This window comes from Lissotriton helveticus, chromosome 5_1 (genome assembly GCF_964261635.1).
Source record: "Lissotriton helveticus chromosome 5_1, aLisHel1.1, whole genome shotgun sequence".
In the NCBI taxonomy this organism is placed as follows: Eukaryota; Metazoa; Chordata; class Amphibia; order Caudata; family Salamandridae; genus Lissotriton; species Lissotriton helveticus.
Window position 1 is genome coordinate 438079538 of NC_136065.1, and position 22738 is coordinate 438102275.

At 42.4% G+C, this 22738-nt stretch overlaps 1 protein-coding gene across 2 annotated transcripts in view; it reads right to left on the minus strand.

Moving 5' to 3' along the window:
* TP73 (tumor protein p73) overlaps positions 1-22738 on the minus strand; it is a 520666-nt gene that overhangs the window by 387662 nt on the left and 110266 nt on the right. The window contains exon 1 of one of the 2 annotated variants that reach the window (XM_078642642.1): positions 14304-14514. The exons of the other annotated variant lie outside the window; for it this stretch is intronic. The gene's annotated coding sequence lies outside the window, so the exon portion shown is untranslated. Of the gene's footprint in view, positions 1-14303; positions 14515-22738 lie in introns of those variants that run through there. 2 annotated transcript variants of the gene reach the window in all.

The following is a 22738-nucleotide window of genomic DNA, read 5'->3' on the forward strand; positions in this document are numbered from 1 at the left end:
GGTTGGAGAGCCATCAAAACTCCCCTCTCCTTGTCTCTGGTTGAGTGGCCACTCTACCACCCGGAGGTTCTTGGTGCCTCGATGGCGGGCTCGCTGGGGCTGGGGTCGCGGCTGGGCCGGGACCACGTGCCTGTGACGTGATGGCCCCAAGATGGCGTCGGGCCTGGAATGTGGGTCCTTGGTGGGCACCGGACCGGTAACGCTGGGGCGGCCCAAGGGTGCCGTGACAGTGGTGGTGGGCCGCCGGGGGGTGGATCGGGTGGTTTGTAGGTCGTGCAGAGGTGTGCCCAGGGCCGACCCGGGCTGGGTGGAGGGCCGATGTCGTCTGGGGCCCGCCATGCGGGAGGGGTAGGACCACGCCACGAGGCCGGGTCCAACAGCCGCTCTATGGATTTTGTGTTATGTTGTCTTCATGGTGGTGAGGGGTTTCTTTTTGGCACGTGCTATTTACATTTTTGGCTGTTGTAGGGGTGGGAGGTTGAAATAGCATTGTCTGGCTGGTGTATTGGGTGCAATGAGGTTTATGGTTGTCCATGCCTTGCAATGTCTCCAAAATATGAGCATAAATTGCTACACATGCCCAATACCACTATACTAGGTATAACATCTTCTAGAATGTACATTAAAATAATCAAAGTAGCTAATAATCTAATAATGCAGTTTCATATTATCATTTTACCTTGCCCCTAAAAAAAAAAATGTTTGGCTAAACGCTCTTTGCTTTGCCTGGGATGTGCGAACTCCGTGTTTATTTTCATAAAGTGACGTTTCCATTACACTAACAGGTACATTTGTTCCTTTTCGAAAACGGCCATTAACCCTCCCTGTCACAGATGCTGCCTCATTAGACACCTTCTGCACGGTTTCTAACCAACCCGTGCCTTAATGCACAACAAACAACGGCGTTTTCAGCTCACGTTTCCCTTGATGTGACCATCTTTATGCCACAAAAATACAAAATAAATTTGGTTGACGTAGTTGTTGGTTATTCATCAAGCAGTTATGTTTCACTGTACACAATAAGACGTTTTTGGTTGGAGAGGAGAAGACTGGAATCGAAATAACTAGATTGTGTGCATGAGAACACCACCATAACATTTGAGGTGCGTGCAAGTTTTACAAGTGAATGCAGCGAATTTCCTACGCGCCCTAGAAGATAGGCAGGCTGCTGAATGCAGTTTTAAGTACTGTGACGTACAATTTTTTTCATTTCATGATACAACTTGTACTCAGTGTAAAAGTTTTACACTGAGTTCAAGCTGTATCATGAAATGAAAAAAATTGCGCCTCACAGTATTACAAATAGCCACATGGCGAATATTTAATTGGCTGCACTCCTGCTTAAAGTGTCCTTTTAGCACAGTATCGCTGTGCATCCCAACACCTATAAATCAGATCTGGCCGCCACTGCAGTCTGCAAACAAACAAATAGCACTCACCTGCGCTGCAGGCGGCAGCCAGGGGAGATTACATTACGGGGTGCCGATCTCGTTCCCGGCTGGCCTGTCCTGCTGTCTCCCTCTATGGCTTCTGAATTCATGCCTCGACCTCTCCTTGATCACGCGCACTTCCCAATGCGCATGAGCATCACTGCAGCCCCTACCCTAAAAAAAACTGCGGCGCCGCAGAGAGGGTGGCAATTTGCGCGCTGCGCGGGTCTTCAAAAATGAAATAATGTATTTTAAATCGGCGCGGCACCCCAGCTCACACCAGGCCTCTCAGACAGCAAGGCGGCCTGGCCTGATTGTGCTTAATGTACTGTAGTAAGCACAGTGTTATGCTGTTTGGGCCGATTTGGACCACGGTCGGTTCAAATCGGCCCCCCCACAACAGAACCGGCCCCCTGTCACGAAACCGGCCCCCACCCCATCCAGCCTACCGGGGGATTGCCCGGTGCCCGGAATGACCAGTCCGGGCCTGAACCAGGCAATGAAAGAGTGCTACAAGACCACAACCGTGGTAGAAGTGCACTTTACAGTTGACAAATTGCATAACATAAAGCCAGTCCAGGAACATGCATGCACCCACACAGGCACATAGCATACACGCTTGCACACACACCCATACCTCATCTAGAATCCTGTGAGACAGAGTGTCATAGGTCTGTTCTTATGAACTAGCCTATATTTAAGGTTCCTTGTTTTCCGTTTTTACTGATTTTTACAGATAAATGTAGACAGAAAACCATTTGTTTTCTTGTCTGTGTTTATTTTTAAATGTGGATAAAAAACGGAAATTGGGTTGCTTTTGAGTGATTCTAAATACTCGCTGCCATGACCACCAGGCCAATAGCTGTTTGGGTCGATAGATAAAGGGGTTAAAAGATAAAGAAATTTCATTAAAAAGGCTTAAACTGCAGTAGATATGCATAAGGTTGATAATAAATGTGCGTATTTTCATAGAAGTTAATTTATTTATCTTCTGCGTGTTCAAATCACTGAAATCTGGCAGACATTCAAACATGAGTGCATACTTATTGATTAAATAAATGTGGAAATATACCAGTTTCAGTTATATTTTTTTCACAAAACCCAAAATAAATATGGATAAATACAGATAAAATTAGCAAAAAATAGATATGGATAAATACAGACGGAAATGTCAAAAAATATAAATACCATAAAACTGGGAGCCCTACCTATATTTTACTGATTCAGGTACATCAAAGTAAGAAGAAGTCATACCTTTACTGCAAACCAGTCTCTGCGATCCAATGATTGAGTAAGACTTGTGATCAATTCTTTTTTTATGGCAGTTAAAGGTTCAATGTGCCATCTTGCAACAGAGTTGGTGCTTGCGAACCACCACCGGACTCAGTTCACAGCTAGAGCCCAACATCATACAGATTGTGACACAGCGGAGTGGCTGGCTCCCAAGATGGGGAGTAGAACAAACATGGATGATGCGGATGGCAGCCCGAGGAATGCGCACAAGCCTAGCTGTGCAGATTTAATGGAGTGCAGTTTAATGATTTCTTCCCTTGAAATGCAGTTGCTCGCACAGTCTTATGACTTTGCTTGTAAATAACAGGCATTGGTATTACCAAGGTCAATCATATTTTGTATTTTTAATTATTCATTTAGTTATTGATTTATAACACAGGCTAGGGGGCAGATACATATCTAAGCACAAGGAGAATCCCACTAACTATGCTGTCGAGAAGCAAGAAACTAAGAGAAAGAAGTATTTTAAACCTTTCCTAAAAGACACTAAGGAGTGTTTTCTTTCAATACAACCTTGTAGATGTTTGCCTTTGCCCCTGTGGTAGTACTTCCAACCAGGCATTGTTGCTCTTCACCTTGTTTTATACATTTTATAAATCGTTTACCAGGCATTTTTATAACATTGACTGAGAACGTATCATTTTAAAAAGTGCTGTTTTGCATTATGGTTTTTACAGATGCTTTCACATGAATTTGTATGTTTTGCCCTGGACTCATTTTTAAATTCACAGTAGGTTATCGTAATACAGTGTTGTTTAATGTACATGTTTTCTACTCTATTTGTGTGCACTTTTTATGTGTCTTGGACACCTGAAATAAAGTTGTGATTGATTGATTGAGTGTTTGAATGTTTTCACTCAAGTGGAGTGGGAGCCAGCTCCAAATCAAGGGTCCAATAACAATAGATCTCTCATTATTGACAGTTCTACAGGGGTCTTCTGGTAGAGTAAGCTGCAAACGACTTGCTGAGTTCAGCTGAAGACCTGAACTGTGACTGAAGGTTTGTTTTATGAGGCAGACATTTGAGTACTAAGACATTAAGGCATTTTGTCGACCAATGTGAGGAGCTCAAATTCCATTCTTGCCTTCACTAGTAAAAGTGCTTCAAATGTAAGCATTTTGGGATACCTTGGAAGCACCATATATATATATCTACCTATCCTTCTATCTATCTATCTATCTATCTATCTATCTATCTATTATCTATCTATCTATTTTCTATATATCTATCTGTGTATATCTATATATCTATATATATATATGTGTGCCTATTGGTCGTAGCCAGTAGGTAGTCATAGTTAGGACCATGTGTCCATACAAAAGCTTTTTTCGACTTGCCTAGATCTTTTTTTAAAAGAGTCAAAGTGAGTCTTGTTGCTCATAGAAAGTTTCTGGGTGATCTGTCAAGCAGGGGTCGAGAAAAAGGTTGGGGTCAAAAAAGGTGCGTTTCCCATGTTAATTCCCATAGACTCTTTAGACATGCATGCAGCCCGAACCGCTGGACGTAATTTCTCCAAATTTGGCAGAAAGGTAGATTTGGCTAGGCAGATCACACTTTCAGTTATTTGATTTAAATCCGTTCAGTAGTTGTTGAGAAATTTAAAAGACTCAAGATAGTGATATCTGTGGCCAGGGTTAAGTAACAAATTATAATGAGTTTGTGCAGGGAAATGCAGAGCTCTGATTGGCTGCCAACGCTTCAGCCAGGAAGAGCACGCAGACATCTTGGAACTCAGTCCCTGCCAGGCCAAATAAGCATTTTTTTTAATGTTGTGGCGGAAATGCGAAATTTGTGAATTTGCAGCAAAAAATAAAACAAGCGCAGTGCTCGTTTTGAAAAGGGCCCCTGGGTCAGCCCCCTCCTCAGGGTCTTTGCACCCCACCGACCACCACTTCCCCGGTGATTTATTTAAATTTTTAATGGGGGGGGGGGGCAAGCAGATCTGTGACACCATCACCATTCCGGGGCGACATATTAACTGCATGGGGTGCCTCACGACACCTCCGAGCCCCAGGGACCACCACCTTCTCTGGGCTTAAAATAAAATACTCAGGGGCCTGCGTGGATCCCCCAAACCCCAGGGACCACCACCTTCCTGGTACTCATTTAAATATGGAGCTGGGGGCTGCACGGGCCCCCTGTATCTCTTTTTATTTAAAGAAGGAAACCCAAGGGACCACCACCACCCAGGTGCATGCCTGTGAAAGTGAAAGGATTGGGGCCGGGTTCCCCCCACCTGGAGCCAATAAGGGCCCTGGGGAAAACCACCCCCCAAGGCTGGCTTCTGCTATGTCCCAGGGTGTCCACCCCTGGGACATAGCTTTTGGCTGTGACTTGGTGGGAGTTTTTACAGCTCCCGCCAAGTCAGAGCAAACACTCCGCTTCCAGCAAGCGAGAGTTGATAAAATTCTCTTGCTTGCTGGTAGCGGAGTTTGCATCTGTTTGCCTTCCGAATGTCAAGCGGGCAGGCAAACAGATGAAACAATTGCTATCACAGACAGGGAGCTGCATGTTTAGCAGCTCCCTGTCTGTGAGAGCAATGCCAGCTCCCGCAGAAGGCGAGGAGCCAGCTGGGACCGTGGGGCCTTGAGACTTCCCCCCGCAGTCCCAGGGGAAAAGAGGAGAAAGAGGCAATATAAAGGTGAGAAACGAGCAGAAAGAGGCAGAATAAAGTTCAGCAGTGTGCAGAAAGAGGAAAGATAAATGTGAGAAATGGGCCTAAAGAGGAAGATTAAGGTAAGAAACTATCAGAAAGAGGCGGAATAAAGGTGAGCAATGAGCAGAAAGAGGCAAGATAAAGTGAGAAACGAGCAGAAAGAGGCGGAATAAAGGACAGAAACGAGCAGAAAGAGGCAGAATAAAGGTCAGCAATGAGCAGAAAGAGGCAAGATAAAGGGCAGAAACTAGCAGAAAGAGGCAAAATAGAGGTCGGGAACGAACACCAAGAGGCAGAGTAGAGGTCAGAAACAAGCAGAAAGAGGAAGAATATAGGTCAGAAACTAGCAGAAAGAGGCAATATAAAGGTGAGAAATTAGCAGAAAGAGGCAAAATAAAGGTCAACAACGAGCCGGAAGAGCCAAAAATAGATGAGAAGCGAGCAGAAAGAGGCTCATTAAAGGTCAGAAATTAGCAGAATTAGGTCAAATAAAGGTCAGAAATGAGCAGCAAGCGGTATAATAAAGGTCAGAAACAAGCAGAAAGAGGCAGAATAAAGGTCAGCAATGAGCAGAAAAAGGCAAGATAAAGGGCAGAAACTTGCAGAAGAGGCAAAATAAAAGTCAGAAACGAGTAGCAAGAGGCAGAATAGAGGACAGAAACAAGTAGAAAGAGGAAGAATATAGGTCCGAAACTAGCAGAAAGAGGCTAAATAAAGGTGAGAAATTAGCAGAAAGAGGCAAAATAAAGGTCAGCAACCAGCAGGAAGACCCGAAAATAGATAAGAAATGAGCAGAAAGAGGCTGATTAAAGGTCAGAAATGAGAGGAATGAGGCAAAATAGAGGTCTGAAATGAGCAGCAAGAGGTATAATAAAGGTCAGAAACGACCAGAAAGAGGCAGAAAAAAAGGTCAGCAATGAACAGAAAGATGCAAGCTAAAGGTGAGAAATTAACAGAAATAGGCAGAACAAAAGTCAGCAACAAGCAGAAAGGGGCAAAATAAAAATGAGAAATGAGCAGCAAGAGGCAGAATAAAGGTCATAAGGGAGCAGAAAGAGGCAGAATAAAGGTCAGCAATGACGAGAAATAGGCAAACTAAAGGTCAACAATAACCAGAAAACGGCAAAATAGATATCAGGAACGAGCAGAAAGAGGCAAAATAAAGATTAGAAATTAACAGAAAGAGGCAAAATAAAGATCAGATATGAGCGGGAAGAGGCAAAATAAAGGTCAGCAATGATCAGAAAGTGGCAAATTAAAGATCAGAAACAAGCAGACGAAGAAAAATAAAGGTAAGCAATGAGCAGAATGAGACAAAAAGAAAATCAGAAACAAGCAAAAAGAGGCAAAATAAAAGTGAGAAACAAGAAGTGAGCAGAAAAGAGGCATAGAACAAGCAGAAGAGGGTAAAACAGAGAGCACTCAGACACTCACACACCTACTCACAGACCCACTCAGACAGTCTTACACTGACTCACAGATCCACCCAAAGACTCACACACCAACTCACAGACTTACTGATACACTCATGCACTCATTCACACACTCGTTGTCAAAGGTTAGTGGTTACATTAAGGAATTAAAATTCAAAAAACCATAGAAATTCACTTAAAAATACAAAGGTTACAGCGAAGTTATAGTTAGGAAATAACATTAAAAAACCAAAGAAATTCACTACAAATAAACCAAAGGTTACAGGGATGTTATAGTTATAAAATAGAATTTTAAAACACACCCATTCACACACTCACATACCCATTCACAGACCCATAAAACTTCTTACACACATACTCAGTCACTCATACAGCTCCTCATAGACACATACAGCTACTCACACAACCAAAAACAACTCACACACTCACTTACACCCATACAACCACTCACATACCTATTCACACATACTCACAGCCACTCACACAACCACTCACTCACCCATACAGCTACTAACAGAGCTACTCACTCACCCATATAGCCACTCGCACATCCATTCACTCATCCACAAAACTACTTACATACCCATTTACACATCAATGCAATTACTGACGCACCAACTCACTCATCTATACAGGGGAAACATCCTTTACAACGCAACTTTTACCACGCAGTGCCTTTACGACGCAACTTTTACAAAGCAAACCATTACAGCGCATTGCGCTGGGGGGCGCTCTAGGATAGGGAATAAGTTTAATTTACTATCCAACACCTTCCCTAGTGTCCACGGGGACTGGAGTTGGAATAGTAAATTAAACTATTCACTATCCAGCACCCCAAAGCGCTATGCGTTGTAAAGGTTTGCGATGTAAAAACCACGTTGTAAAGGCATGCGTGGTAAAAGCATGCGTTGTAATGTCATATATCCCTATACAGCCACCCATATCAATTCTTACTGCGCAAAACAGCCACTCACCCACCCACTCATATACCCATACACCCAGTAAAACAGCCACTCAATTACCCATACATCCACTTACACACCCAGTCACTTACCCATAGAGCCATTCACACAGCCACTCAGTCACCCATATAGCCACTTACAAACACACTCATTCACCCGTAGAGCCACTCACACACCCATGCAGCCACTCAGACACCCTCTCTCACACTGATACAGACATTCATAGTGCCACTGAGATTATATATATATTAGAAAGAGTATCACTCATTAGAGGTACAAAAAGTATAGTAATTTAACCTATGCAGTACCTTAGTATATAACTTTAACTCTCAGAAACTTTTACGAAACACTCCCACTCACTGGATGATGTCAACAGTGAAGTCATTTGAGATGTCATCAATGAAGTCATCAGTGATGTCACTGACTGTCATGAGTAATGTAATACGTGAGGTCAAAAGCAGTGCATTGCGGGGGCGTATGTTATAGTTAGCTTAGGTAACTATAACTGCTGAATTTCACTGGTATTGTACAAGTGAAATCTGAGCCTAACTATGATGTTCAAGTAACCTTTGGTCTTTTTAGTGAAAATATATATATATATATATATATATATTGTTCCTCTCAGTTGGGTGAGACTACAAAAAGTGGCATCACAAAAACACAAAAAAGGAGGAAAATGGTAGACTGACTGAGGACCTAAAACATGTCACAGGGGCAACCTGGTGGTCTGAAGGAGAACATCCAGGACAGAGTTGTATAAAGCTCACAAGAAAGCCTAAAAAACATTGTACACCAAAAGAGTGCAGAGGTTAATAATACCCCTGAAGTGTTGTTTTTATTTTCTTTAAGGATCTTCCCTTCCTTTAGGGAAGCACTTTCTCTTAGGTATGCAACCCTCCTCTCCTGTCTCTGGTTGAATAGTGGAAGACTTGATAGGTCCCCACTGTGTGCAATTTTATCCATTAGTACTTGGTTTGTATTATCTTCCTCGCGCACAGTATGATTGATGGGGCTCAAATCGGTCTCTCTGAGAATCTGGGGCATCCCCTGGGGTTTGGTAAGCCCCATGTAATTGGGCTTCACTAGCAAAGGTCATACTGGAGATGGAAAGGTAATGAACTCCAGTGAGCTCCATCTGAGTAGGTTTCTGGGTGGGCTGCTTGACTACTTTTACTTTGGCTCAAAGGTAACTTGAGTAGCTGTAGGCATCAGGTAGGTCTTGTTGTACAGCAGGAGACCTGGCATGGTCATGAAGATACAACAGACCCTAGGCCCCATTGGTGCCCAATGACTAGGTGTGTGAGTGGCATCGCAGCCAAGAGAGGGGTATGTGTTGTCTGAGAGAATCAGAACATCTATTGGATGAAGCTTTGCTTCACCTTCAGAAATACCCTTGGGGTCTATCAGTCACCCCGAAAAGGGGAAACTGTGGGTCTTTGTAAGAATACATTCAGAGAGGGAAGACTTACTTCTGCAGATATCTTCGCCAGGCATGAGTAACTCTCAGGTTGATGCTACTTTGAAATTCAATGTCTGAGGAGTGCCAAGCTCTTATCACCATGCATAGTGCCACCAGCACCTAAACACTCTTCGAGAAGGAAGGTCACTGACCAGTCTGCATCACCACTCAGCTTGTACGACCACCTCCCTCTGGCCCTGATGACATCAAGCTTTCTTTCAGCTGATACCTACCAGCTGTGGCCCATTCTAATGGGCTGAGTAGCCACACACCCTCACCTTTTGGCCATTATAAAGAATGTCTGTTAGGCTGAGAAAAGGTAAGCCTGACAGACACTCTTCATTTTCAAGTCAGGCAGCCAGGAGTTAGACATGCACTGAATGTGCAGGCTCCCTACTACCTGAGCTAAAGTTTGCCGGAATTAAGTGGTCACAGCTCCTGTGGACATGACATCTTTAGCTTGCCAAAACACCTTGAGGCCCTCCTCTTCGTGATGAGGGGGAGCATCACTGATTGCCTCAGACCTGGGCACAGGGACAACCTGGTGCACTGAAGGAGAACATCCATAATTTAGTCCATGTACTGGAAAAATCTTTTAAGCAACAATCAATACACAGTTCTGTTGTGGCACTAAAAGTTAATATAGTTCCAGGTGATATTACAGAGCACAAGTGCATTCATCTCCAAAGACTAATGCATGTTGGCATGCGATGGTGGTAGTAACAGATGAGCTAATGCCTTCATTTATGTATTGATCCGTAGTATTTAGTAGTGTGGACCTAATCACATAGGCACTGGAGCACTTCCCCAGTAAAAGGGGAAATAGGTTAAAAGTAAGAGTGTGGTGTAAAGATGGCAAAAACTAAGGAACAGTTAAAAAGTTCATAACAATGGAACAAGTGAGAGAAAGAGAATCGTATAACAGACACTGAATATGTGGGTCTTCAGATTCATTCTAAATGATGAGTGGCTGTTGTTTAGTCTTCAGTCCTCAGACATGTCTTAGAGCCAGGCAGGAAAAGGCCTTGTTCAGAGTTTCGGCTTGCTTTAATTTGGGGATTTCTTGTTTTCTTGTTGCTTTTAATCCCTTTGGTGAATGTGAATTTTTCTTTTACGTAGGATGGTTATCAATGGAGCATTGCTGTACGTGTAATGTAGGTTAACAAGTTGGATTCTCGCATCCCACAGTAGCATGCGGAGATCTATCATGATGGGAGTGGCGTGATCTGATTTTTTGGGCCCCTCTGACGAGACAGGCATCCAAATGGAGAATAACTCTAAGAGGGTCAAGTGCAGGTTTGGCGTGGCCAGAAAGTACAGCATTTCTACCATTAAGGTTTGGCAGGAGCAGAGCCTGGGCTGTGGAACTGAGGCCTTCAGGTGGAATGGGCAGCTTGAGCTTTTGAGAGGGTGAAATTGCAATGTGGTGGTTATAGCTTATTTAGAGGTGTGGTAAGTCACAGATATATTCCGGTCAGTGATGACCCTTTGGTTTTTCGCTGGGAGGACAAGGTAGGAGAGTCAGTTAGGCTTAGAAGCCATTTCTGGGCTGGAGGTGTGTGGATTTGTCATTGGATGAGAAAGAATTCAATTTTGGTGGGGTTAAGTTTGAGGGAGAATGTATTCATCCATTTGAAATGCTTTCTGTGAAGGATTTTACAAAGGAAATATTAGATGTATTTGAAATCTTAAAACAGAAAGCCTTGTACTGGTGAAGGTAGCAAGCAGAGCTGTAGAACTTCAACCACTCTGTTGAGAAGGAAGACTGTTGTACTAAGGTTACCAATCTCGGATTAGTAATTAAAATGAAAAAAAGTACCTGGGTCATTTTGCTGATGTGCTCACGTGTGGTGCGCATGCCTACAAGGTGATTTTGGCAGCACGTCAAAGGCTTTTGTGCTTTTTTATCTTTAGCCATCTGTATAGCATCACAGATTTTGTGCAGCGCGGCTAAAAAAGAGTGGCAAAGATGATAGGTCACAAAGGTGTGACCTATTGGCTTTGCCAATGCTTGTTTCACTGACTCAGATGTTCTTCTTTTTGATTTTCATGGTTAGTTGTGTGGGGCCTCAAAAACACAGGGTCCAGTGACCTCCCAGCCCCAACAATGGGGACCACTTTCCTTATCACCAAAAGTGTGTGGAGCCACATTCCATTCAGAGAGAGAGTGAAGGAGAAAGAGAGAGAGAGCGAGAGAGGGGAGGAGAGAGAACACACATGTGTGGGGTATTTTGCACGCAAGGTGGAGGATAGATGCTGCCCCTTAGAATACGGGGTTCATCCAATCCCACACCACTCCCCGTAAAACTTACTCGGATACACAACATTTCTGACCAGAGCAGTTTAATCTTTTTCATTCAACTTTGACGAGGGCTACAGACTGTTTCCTAAAGTAAGCCCATCTGGTATCAAAACTATGACGAGACTAGTTGTAGTAAGTCCACCTGAGCACGTTCCTGTACCAACTTCTGGGTGTTCCCTCCAAAGTTATCCCTTCGGCACTTAGTTATTCCTCAGTGTTAAAACACTCTCAAAACTCTGGGCTGCCTTTGAGTTATCCATGTTGCTGAAGCTCTAGTCTATTGGATAACATCGGCCCTTTGCTTCCTGTGAAATGTACTAAACACCAGGGCATGGTCGGTCTATCAACATCTGAACCACAGACTAGTGACCAAATGAGCTCATGAACCTCAAAATCCACACTCCTCTAAAAATCAATCTATTTTTAAGTGTAACCTTTTCACGGTTATGGCAACATGAGTCTACATCCATTCACAACCAATCATTTCAACTTTCAATGCTCCACAAGTTTGGGTGTTTATTGAAGTTTTATTCCTGCGCTAGGAATGAAACTGGCTGGATACCCTTATTTATGCCACATTAAAAATAAATACAAACTGAAAAAATGTATTTTCATGTCTGCCTTTATTTTTGATGTGGATAAGCACAGAAATTTGTTTTTTTAATGTAGTCGAAAAGCTGTCATTCATGACCGTCAGGTCAATAGCTGAGGGCATTGACAAGTAAGGGGGTCATATTGGCAATAAGGCTTAAACAACAGTAGATGTGCATGAGATTTATACTAAAATGTGTATGTTTTCTTATAGATATATTCTTTTATCATCTGTGGTTGTTCATATCATTGAAACCTGTCAGCCATTCAAGTATGAATGTACATTTATCAGTTGAATAAATGTAGAATAATATTAGTTTCAGTTTAATTTTTTCACAAAACCCAAAATACACATGGATAATTTTACATGAAATGAGTGAAAAATAAATATGGAAAAAATACAGGCAGAAATGTCAAAAGAAATACCATAAAGTAGAAGCCCTCACTAAACAGTAGCAGACTCATCCACCATTGATTAGGGCCTTACTGTTCATCCAAGATACCCGTGCTAACCCTCACCACAAGGCACTCTGAGTGCGCAATGGTGGAGGTGTTTCCTTCCAAGGGGAGGCACAGAATTAGGGTGAAGACTGTCCCGGCATCCCAATCCTTTACTTAACTTTAAATAAATGTCCTGGTTTTCGGGACAAGTGTGAACTCATCCTGCAAAACAGAACTGAAACATATGCTTAGCGCCTCTGACAAATAAAATTACTCATGTAATTTACCTTTTTGTTTCAGGCAGCACGGGAGGTGGTCAGCTACCGAATTTCTCTGGTTTTGCACAAGTGAACTAACTATAACATCTCTAAAACCTGGGTTGTTTCATTGAATTTCAATGGTTTTTTAAATGCCAATTTCTAACTATAATGTCCCTGAAACATATTTTTTTTTCCAATGAATTTCAAAGGTTTTTTAAATGCGAATTACTAACTATAACGTTCCTGAAACCTATGGTCTTTTCAGTGAATATACATCTAAGCACACATTCACAAGACTACATATACTTCAGGCCTCCTCCTGCTCTGCTTGAAAGAAACAGGATAGATTACACTAATTCCAGGACTTCACACACACAAAATCGGTACAGGCCAGATATACCGTGAACATTGGCAGCCTTTAGTCCTACTTCTATGTCTGGCCTGTCCCGGGTTTTGCTGCTCAAAATCTGTTCACCCTACACAGAATCCTTTCCTGTGGGTACCATGTGCCCTATCCTTGAGTGGTTGTAGTTATCATGGTACGGCCTGCAAATAGGTGATTCAATGTGGATCTTCTCCTCTACATTGGAGAAGTTTATTGCGTCATGGTGTCTGTGTTGTTTAGTGGTAAATATTGTGGCCATTTGAAAGGGGGGACGTCTGCACAGCAATTAGTAGCGCAGCCAGTGTGTCATGGGCACTAGTGCAAGGAAGAAATTGCCCCTGACTGCTGTTTGAATGATAAAATACAGGACAATCACAGACGAATATGGGACACTCTTGAGAACTACTTTAGTGCTGACAAGCCACCATGAACCTCTTATCCTACAATCATGATCAAGCTCAATTTGACTTTGTTTGAGCTCTCCATTACATTCCTCTGGTTACTTTTCTTGCCTTTGACAGCAGCGTTATCATCTGTGAGCCAAGGCACTGATACCACTTAAGCAACATGTATGATTGATGATATGTCTTTTCTTATGTTATTTTCTCGATTGCCTAATGCCTATTATCGCCCATTCAATTATTGTCCTTAAAGTCAGTATTTCAAGCTTATATGTCTCAACCATATTTTCCTTTTTTTTCAATGTCTGTATTACTTTTTATTTCTCATTTTTTGGAAACAACCAAAAAAAACTTTTAAACACAAAAAAATGCAGGACAATCCAGATTCAGTGGGCCCCTCGGGTCTGTGGGCACTGGTGCCACTGCACCGGCTGCAGCAGTGCGCCTGGGCAGCAACCCAGGTGCACTGATCACCAGCCCTGCCCTGTCATAAATAAATGGTACGTCACAGTATTCCCCCGTCCGCCTCACAGTTGGGCCTCTGACGGCAACTTTTTTTCCTCTTTCCCAGAGCCCGGCTTGCTTCACTGGCACAGATTGACCCCCGCAACCACAGGCCAGCGGGAGCCGGCGGCACCAAGCGCTGCGCAGCAACATCTGAGGGAGCGCGACAACAGAGAGGGCCCTACCTGCCTGGCGCGTGATCCCCTCAGCCCCCGGGGCCCTCCCGCGGTCCTGCAGCGGGCCTTGCGTTGGGAGGCTGCATGCGTACGGGCTCCGGCGGCGGCGTCCGCGTCTCCAAGGCGATGACATTGGAGCTGCCAATGGAGCTGCCGGAGTGTGCCAAAGGCTGCCGAGCCCCGCTTCCTGGAATTTAGGCGGCACGGGGGCGGGAGCAACTTGTGGACACTCTGCTGAGGCGGCGGAGCTCGCGCACGGGATACCTCAGAGCGCGTGGACCGAATACCACAGAGCGCGCGGGGCCACGGGACCCATGGACGGGATACTGGCGCTCGCGTCCCTGGTGTTACACGATTACACCATGGGCACCGTGTACAGAACACCACCGGGCGCGCGTGCACAGAATATTATAGAACCCGTGTACACAATACTAGACATTACGTTCCGAATATTACATGATTACACCACGGACACCGTATACGGAGTACCAGAGAGCGCGCGTGGACAGAGTATTATATCAACCGACGCCAGAGTACTAGAGCTTACCATCCGAACACTGAATGACTTGTATACGGATTACTTCAGTGCGCCTTCACTGAATACTACAGACTTGTCTACAGAATACTACTGAGCGGGCCTACAGAGCGTATGCGCAGAGTACCACGGAGATAATGTGCAGAATACCGCAGAGTATGCAGGCAGTGCTTTCTATTACTAAATAATAATAATAGAAGTGTGCTGTGAATACAGTAGAGTGATATATTGTGCCAAGAGTTTCTGGACAGATTGCTATGGAATTTGACTAAAGAATAACGAATAAAGTGTGTACACGGAACTACAGAAATTGTGTACAGAATACTATAGAGCGTGTGTGCAGAGTACCGTGGAAGTAGTGTGCAGAATACCGCAGAGCATATGCAGGCATTACAGAGCACACCTCTATTAGCACTATGCAAGTCAACTGCCTGTATTTGTAACCTCGAAATTTCTGCCAGCGATGTGGAATATGCGTAGAGTAATTATTGAGACCCAGAATTCTGTAACCATTTAAGAGTTACATCAATATGTTTATGCTGCTTCGCCTATATAGGAACAACATTTGTTTTTATTCTTTTGTGTAAATATATTATGTTATTTTTATTAATTTCTTTTTAACTTTCTGCTTTGACTTTTTAATCTATTTATTGAAAATCTTTTTTAAATATTTTATATCGATCTTATCCAGATCTCTAGCCTCTGCTTTGTCCAAAAACTAAGTATTTGTATAGTTCTGAAATTGCCCCAACGATAGTATTTATTACCGCAAACATCCAGTTGAGATTGTTGTACTGCTGTCTTTGATACATTTTTTTCTTTTTCTTTTGTTGTGCTTTTATGGCTTATAGCCGAAATAAAGTTTAATTGACTTGACTTGACTTGTGCAATAATAAAAAGTAATGCCTTTTTATTATTGCATAATGCTAATAGAGGTGTGCTCTGAATACCGTAGAACGGTATATTGTACTATAGAGCTTTTGCACTGAATGTTATAGAATTTGGGTAAAGAATAATGAATAAAGCGTGTATACGATACTACAGAAATTGTGTACAGAATACTACAGAGCGTGTGCGCAGAGTACCGCGGAGATAGCGGGCAGAATACCGCAGAACGTATGCATTGCAGGCAGTACTTTTTATTATTACACAATGCTACTAACTGTGTGGTGTGAATACCGTAGATCAGTATATTGCAGTATAGAGATTGTGCACAGAATGCTATAGAATTTTGGGTATGGAGTAGCGAATAAAGCGTGTACACGTTACTATAGAATTTGTGTACATAATATTACAGAACTTATGTGCAGAATACTGTTGAACCACAGAGCTAGTGCTCTGAATATTATGTTACTCGAGCACAACATATTGCATAATGTGTGTGCAGAAAAGTACAGAGCTTGAGGTGCAGAAAATGAGGTACCGGCTGTACAATATACTGCAGATCTTGTGTACACAATAGTGCAGAGCCGGTGTACAGAATACTATTGAACGAGTGTATCAAGTATTATTCCACTTGTGTATTCAATATTACAGAGCAGTTTGTCTGCAGAGGCTAAAGAGCACGGGAAATCAATTTGCTTCGTTTTTCTGCTTTCCCAATCAAGATACATATCAACCAGTAATTGTACCAGGACAACTATGGCCACATATTTTTTTTGCTATGCTTGCATAATTTTGTTAAACTTTTCAATCTGAACCATTGACTATGTTCGAAGCAAACTCAGGTTGTTTTTTTAATTACAAAAGTAGCGTATACACTGCGATATCACTTTAATCCTGGTTTTAGGAAAGGGTTCTTCATTATCTGTTGTTATCTTGATAAAATCTCTCCCACCTGGACACATCTAAAGCAAATTCATTTTTGCATTGCCGCAAGAAAATGACTTTGATACAGACAAGAGCACATTTTTTTTACAATTCCTTATGAAGCAGTAATTTTATTTGCACTGACATTTTCACAGGAGCGCTTTTTCCCCAATATGGCCCAATGTGCAAAATGATTGAGTTTTAATTTGGTTTGTCAAAAAATGGAGCTAGTATTTAGATGTGGAAATGAATGGCATTCTTAAATGCGCAGGTCCTGTAGACCAAACCCTACCGAACTGCAGGAAAAACTTGTAGCATCCGGATAGGCCTTTTGCAGAGAACATAGAAAACTGACTTTCTGCGTCACTCGAAGCCAGGTGACTGCAGAAGAATGCGATGGGATGGGCTATGGCAGCGGCAGAGCTCCCAAGCTACAGAGATCCATCATGTAGGGCCGGCCTTTAGCGTGGGCAAGCCAAGCACAGGCCCAGGGCGCCGACATGTAGAGGGGCGCATGGAGCTGCCTGTGTACAGGTCATGCAGCAGCCTCTTTTTAACCTGTTTGCTGCGGGTGTCGGCCAACGGCCGTCATGAGCACTACCTCGGTAGTGCTGCGCACGTCCGTTGGCCGACACGGCCCCGCCCACTTAATAGAACACTTCTCACTGGCGCGGAACGTTCGAAGCAGCAAACGGGTTAAACAGTTTAGCTGCAGCCTGCCAGTGCTTGTTTATCCTGCAGCTTTGCACTAAAGTCTCTATAAGTGAGGGAGTTGTATGACAGTTTCACATGCAAAAGAAGAAGAGGGTACAACAATATTTTCAGCGAAAGTTGTGTGGGGGCATCTAAGTGGGTTGCGTCCGGGGTGCTAGTGGAGCAAAGGCCTGCCCTGGGCCCATGTGTGAGCAGTTCAGTAAGTCCAGGTATGTTTTGTTTTGCATTGTGGCACTGGAAGTCCTGATTTTTCAAAGGGATAAAACATAAAAGTGGCTACAAATTTCAGAATGGAAGGAAAAACGTGCTCTGTCCACCCATGGACTCACTGAGGAGGTATGCAGTTTTATTTCTGGCATTAGGGCCCACAGCACCCTTACTATGTCTTTTCCAGGCATCTCTATTTCCAACTGTGACGCTAAGTATGCACTTTTCCAAGTCCCCGTTTCCTTGTTTACCTGGACTTGGCTGAAAGATAAGGCTGCATTGCCCGAATGCTTTCCGCGCACCTATAAACCTGTAACCACCTAGACCAGCTCCTACCTTGTTGAGATCCCAAGAACTGAAGCCTTGTTTGCAAATACCAACCAAGGTGGACAATGAGGCCTTGTCTGTTATACGAAGCTGTTCTGCACATGACGAGTTTGCAAAGTACCATAAACTCAAGTGAGACCGAGTAAAATAGCTCAGGAGGTAAATGCACCCTCTGCAGAAATCAGTGTGTAAATTGTAGGTAAAAAAAAGTTGAATGCCAGAAAGAGCCGCTTAACTTTTCATCCATTCGATGCCAATATATTGAGTATCATAATACTTGTTTTTACAGTGCTACAACCCAAAATCCTTGGTGTTCAGAGCTACACAAGAAAGCAAGTTCTAATAAAGCAGTAGCCTTCCACAGAAATGCCTAGCTCTAACGGGTAAATTGGTCTAAGATATCTGATACGGTTTCAAAAGTTCAGTTAGCATAATCACAGTGCAGCATTTTTTGTTTTTGTTATGCGCCTGTTACTGATACATGTAGTGTGACTTCAAGAGGCTTTTACATTAAAGGTACATTCTTCACAAAGGAGAAATTCACCTTCAGCTCAGACTCCTTTTTAGCCAACGAGTCGAAAGAGAGTTTTTAAGATTATTCAAAGCCAATGGCTCAAGAATATAAACTGCTGAGAGTTAGATATTGTTTGTTCCAAGACAGGTAGGACTGATGTGAATTTTGCGAAGGCAAAATTATATATTTCTGTTTGGAGCGCTCCCTTTCCCATAACCACAAATCTGTTTTTGTGAATGTTTATTGTAATCTGGCACCCTCTTGTGGCCATTTCTGTTGGCACTGTAAAGCAGTAACCAATAGTGGCCTTATTGCAGCACCAGCCCTGTTGGCAGGGGTTCCTGGCACAACTTCAGGAGGCCTAGGTGCATGCCAAATTATTAGGATAACCGCTATGTAAATGAGTTCCAGGTAGATGCACATGATATATATTTATACTATGTCAATATCTTCAGTATCTGCCCTTCCTTGACACCCTGTTGTAAGGCTCCTTAGCTCAAGGACAGTGCTTAATTTGAGTCAGTGGTTTCCGGTGCTTAGCACTGGCACTCAATTGTCATCACCGGGGCCTGGTACAGTCTGCCACAAGGTGGCGCTGTCTGGTTAATTTAGAGACGGCCACAACAACAGTTAATATTTAATTCTATATACATTAAAACTGGCTATTACCTGCCGCACAAGCCATTCTCATACCTTTGGGGGCCGGAAATAGTCCTAGGTGTCACACTTGTAGGAGTTTGATGGTTAGTAGTTGTGTTGGTACTATCATTGGCGGCATGACATGGCCAATGTGTGGTGCAAGCTGCAGTGGCCTCCTGACGAGAGCCCCAGCACTTTTTTTTTTACAAATTAAGCACTGCTCATGGCGGTAGAGAAGACGGATCCATACAAACAGGGCAATGCAAAAGGGGAGAGGTGTTGGCTTAACGGCTAGGGTGGTTGACCTCAAATCTGGGGAAACTGGCTCAATCCACGGCTAGGACGCGCAACATCCTATGATGGGCAAATCACTTAATCTCCCTGTGCCTAACACAAATGAATGTGTCCTCATGTAATGCAAGTGGTGCTCGTGTAAAGTGCTCCAATACCCAATACCTTTGGGTCAAGTTCGTGCTATATAAAACTCTGTAAAAAAAAAAAAGATGCATGACTGAATTAGATATATTTTGGGCTTCACATTAACCAATGTAAGCCATAACTGGGTAATATTTCAGACAAGACTATCTTCACTAATTAAAGACAATCAAACATAGACTGTTGATGAAACTCTGACAACCATTTGAAGGTACCTGGACTAGGACATGGCTGCCGCCCCTAACAAATAGCAATAGTGTACCATACTAATGCTACTTCCACAAAACAAGCACTTCTTAGTGCACCTATGTTATTCATTTAATTCTTAGATGGTGTTGGAATAGAAAGGGCTTTGTCCATATCTGAGATCAAAACATGCTTTTAAAACATTTTACATTTTAGATATTTGCACACAGTTTCCATGTGTTTTTCCTCCCTGAAAACAATCACACATCATGTTCTTCTTCAAAACATCAATAGTCAGTATCTTTCCAGGGTCAGTTTGGGCATGAATCACCCCATATATTTTTTTTAAATATCGGCCCCCCCAGGGCCCTCATAATCTTTCGAATACTGATGTACGCACCAGACGAAAAAACAAAAAACCGTGTATCCACAAACACTCGAATAAATAAATAGAATTAAAACGACACTTTGAAATGTTTTCTATAATAAAATGAATACGTTTCAATAAAAATGACACTATGTAAATTGAATGTTATCATAACGAGTTTCCTTGAATTTCCTTTCTTCGGAGATTGCAGCAACGCACGACGGGTAAGCTAGTGTATAAATAAAATATATGCTTGCCTTGTAAGAAAGTCAGTTATATTGGCATGTAAAAGTATTTATACACAACAATTTAAGTAGCACTTACAGTTTTTGTCTTGATTATGCTATTCATCCCTATGAAGTTGTCAGAGTGCTTTATATCACATGAACAATGTTATACATTAACAATAAATTGCAGAAGTGTGTGAATCAATGTACACAATGTTGTATAAGACAATGAGGATTTCTATTTGAAGGGAGTGCTCGTGACTGCCGATGGCCGACGCGGCCCCGCCCACTCCATTAAACCGCCGCACCGCAGCGGAATTGCCGCCGCAGTTAAACGGATAAGACAATGAGGGTTTGTATTTGTAGGAGTCACACATCGTCTTTAATATTAGGGATTATATGTTAAGAGTGGGTGGCTAAGAGAAACACAAAGTTAATAATTAAAACATAATGCAGTTCTTGGGTTTATCTGTGCTAATAAAATAATGTATATGTCAAATACAGTAACCACTTACCTATCTACATAAAATAAAAACCTGTCATCTGCTGGTTACACAATATGCTTTGCAAGGGACACGTTAACCCTCTGTGCTTGTTTATGAGTCAAAACGGTGACTAGACAAAACACAGAACTGTCCAGCAAGTGCATTAACCATGAACGTTATCTTACCATTATAATTATTCCCTGAGATATAATGGATACACAAAGCTCTATGCAGTAGATGCCATAACTCGATACAATATTTTAAAATGCAGTCTTTACAACCAATTAAGCCAGAACAAATACACTGTCACATTTCTACTTGTTGCCAATTTCTTTGTGGCAGAGTTGTAAAAATCAAATGTATACGTTGACGGTTGGACTGCTTTTCCTGACTTGCCCCTTGTGACTCCACCCCCTTTTTGTTGACACACCTTAACCCAAATTTATGGGTTCCAGGAGTAAAGTTTTTTCACTTCCAGCACTGCTCCATGTCATACTCCTGTAAATGTACAAATTCACAGATTTTCATAATTTATGTTTAGGTCTTTTCTGAATAAGGTCAAGCAGTTGGAAATCAAAGCAGTTGTTGTTCAAGGTGGTGTATAGCCTAACACTGCTGGTAATTCCGCTTGTTTTGGGAGTTGGCCTTGAAGTATGTGCACTGTCTTTCCATCGTTGCCACACTTACCATTTAATGCCTTTCTCACGACTTCTTTGCTGAATTTGATTCAACAGCATATTAAAAAACAAATGTTCAGATAGAGTGGACAAGTCAAAGGTTACATGTTAATAGACATGGTTGTTGGCAGAGAAGTATTAAAGCATGATCAAAATGGGCAATTGCCCAAGGACTCCCAATGGGTTCTCTGGTAAAGTGAGTGGGAAAGTCAAAAGTCCTTCCATGTGCAGTGCAATCCTGCACACTGTGTTTCTCTGCACACCAGTGAGCTCAAAGGGTTTATTATCAGTAATTTCATACCCTAAGTGCTACCATGGTGTGTAACAATCCATATCTAAAAGGGTTTCATTTTTAGAAAATTGCAACTGTGCCACATGACTACCATGTTCCACTTAGCTTATTGAAATGAAATGAAATGAAATGAGATTTGTAAAGCGCGGACTAAGCCCAAGGACATCAAGGCGCTGTTGGTACAGTTGGAATTACCAAATGTCTCCTGACATGTATGTAGAGGATTGTAGCAAATCATTGTGAAAGTCTCCTGATGAAGGTTTATCCTACTCAAAATGCATTGAGGCACACATAATCTACTAATGAACTGAATGGAATATGGTGCTCATACATGGAATGTTGCAGGAGTAAGTCTATTAGATTTTATTTATCACTGATGTCGCAAGGTCGCACGCTTGCTAACAATTTGCAAATAAAAAACGTGCTAAAATCCAACTAAAATCAATGAATTGTGGCAAAAAATGTTCTTTCCAAAAATGTTACAAGGCCTTTGAGCGGCATCCGTTCATAGGGTAATTTAGCAAGCAGAAGCATACTATATATGGATGGACTGTTTACACACAAACCTTGACCAGTGGGGTTTCCCCGAAGCATGCGTTTAGCCCTCAAGACCTTTTTGAAAAGAATTGAAAATATGGCATGTTTTAAAACATACGTTTTATTATCGAACCTTACCCAATCATTGAATGGATAGATTAAGATTGAAGACGACTGCATGGTTCAATGAATGAATGAATGAATGAATAGTTTGATGATGAGGAGTTGGTGGGTGAATTAAGTTAAGACTGGATGACAATGAATAAAGACTTTTAGCTATGTGTAACGAATGCAGTGCTTAATAGAGATGACCACTACAACAGTTAGTTATTAATGCCATATTCATTAAAAATGACTATTACCTGCCGGCCAAGCCATTCTTATAGCTTTTGAGGCCTGAAATAGTCTGAATTGTCACACTTGTAAGAGTCGGTGGTTAGTAGTTGTGTAGTTACTATCATTGGCCGCTCTGGAAGGGACAATGTGTGGTGGA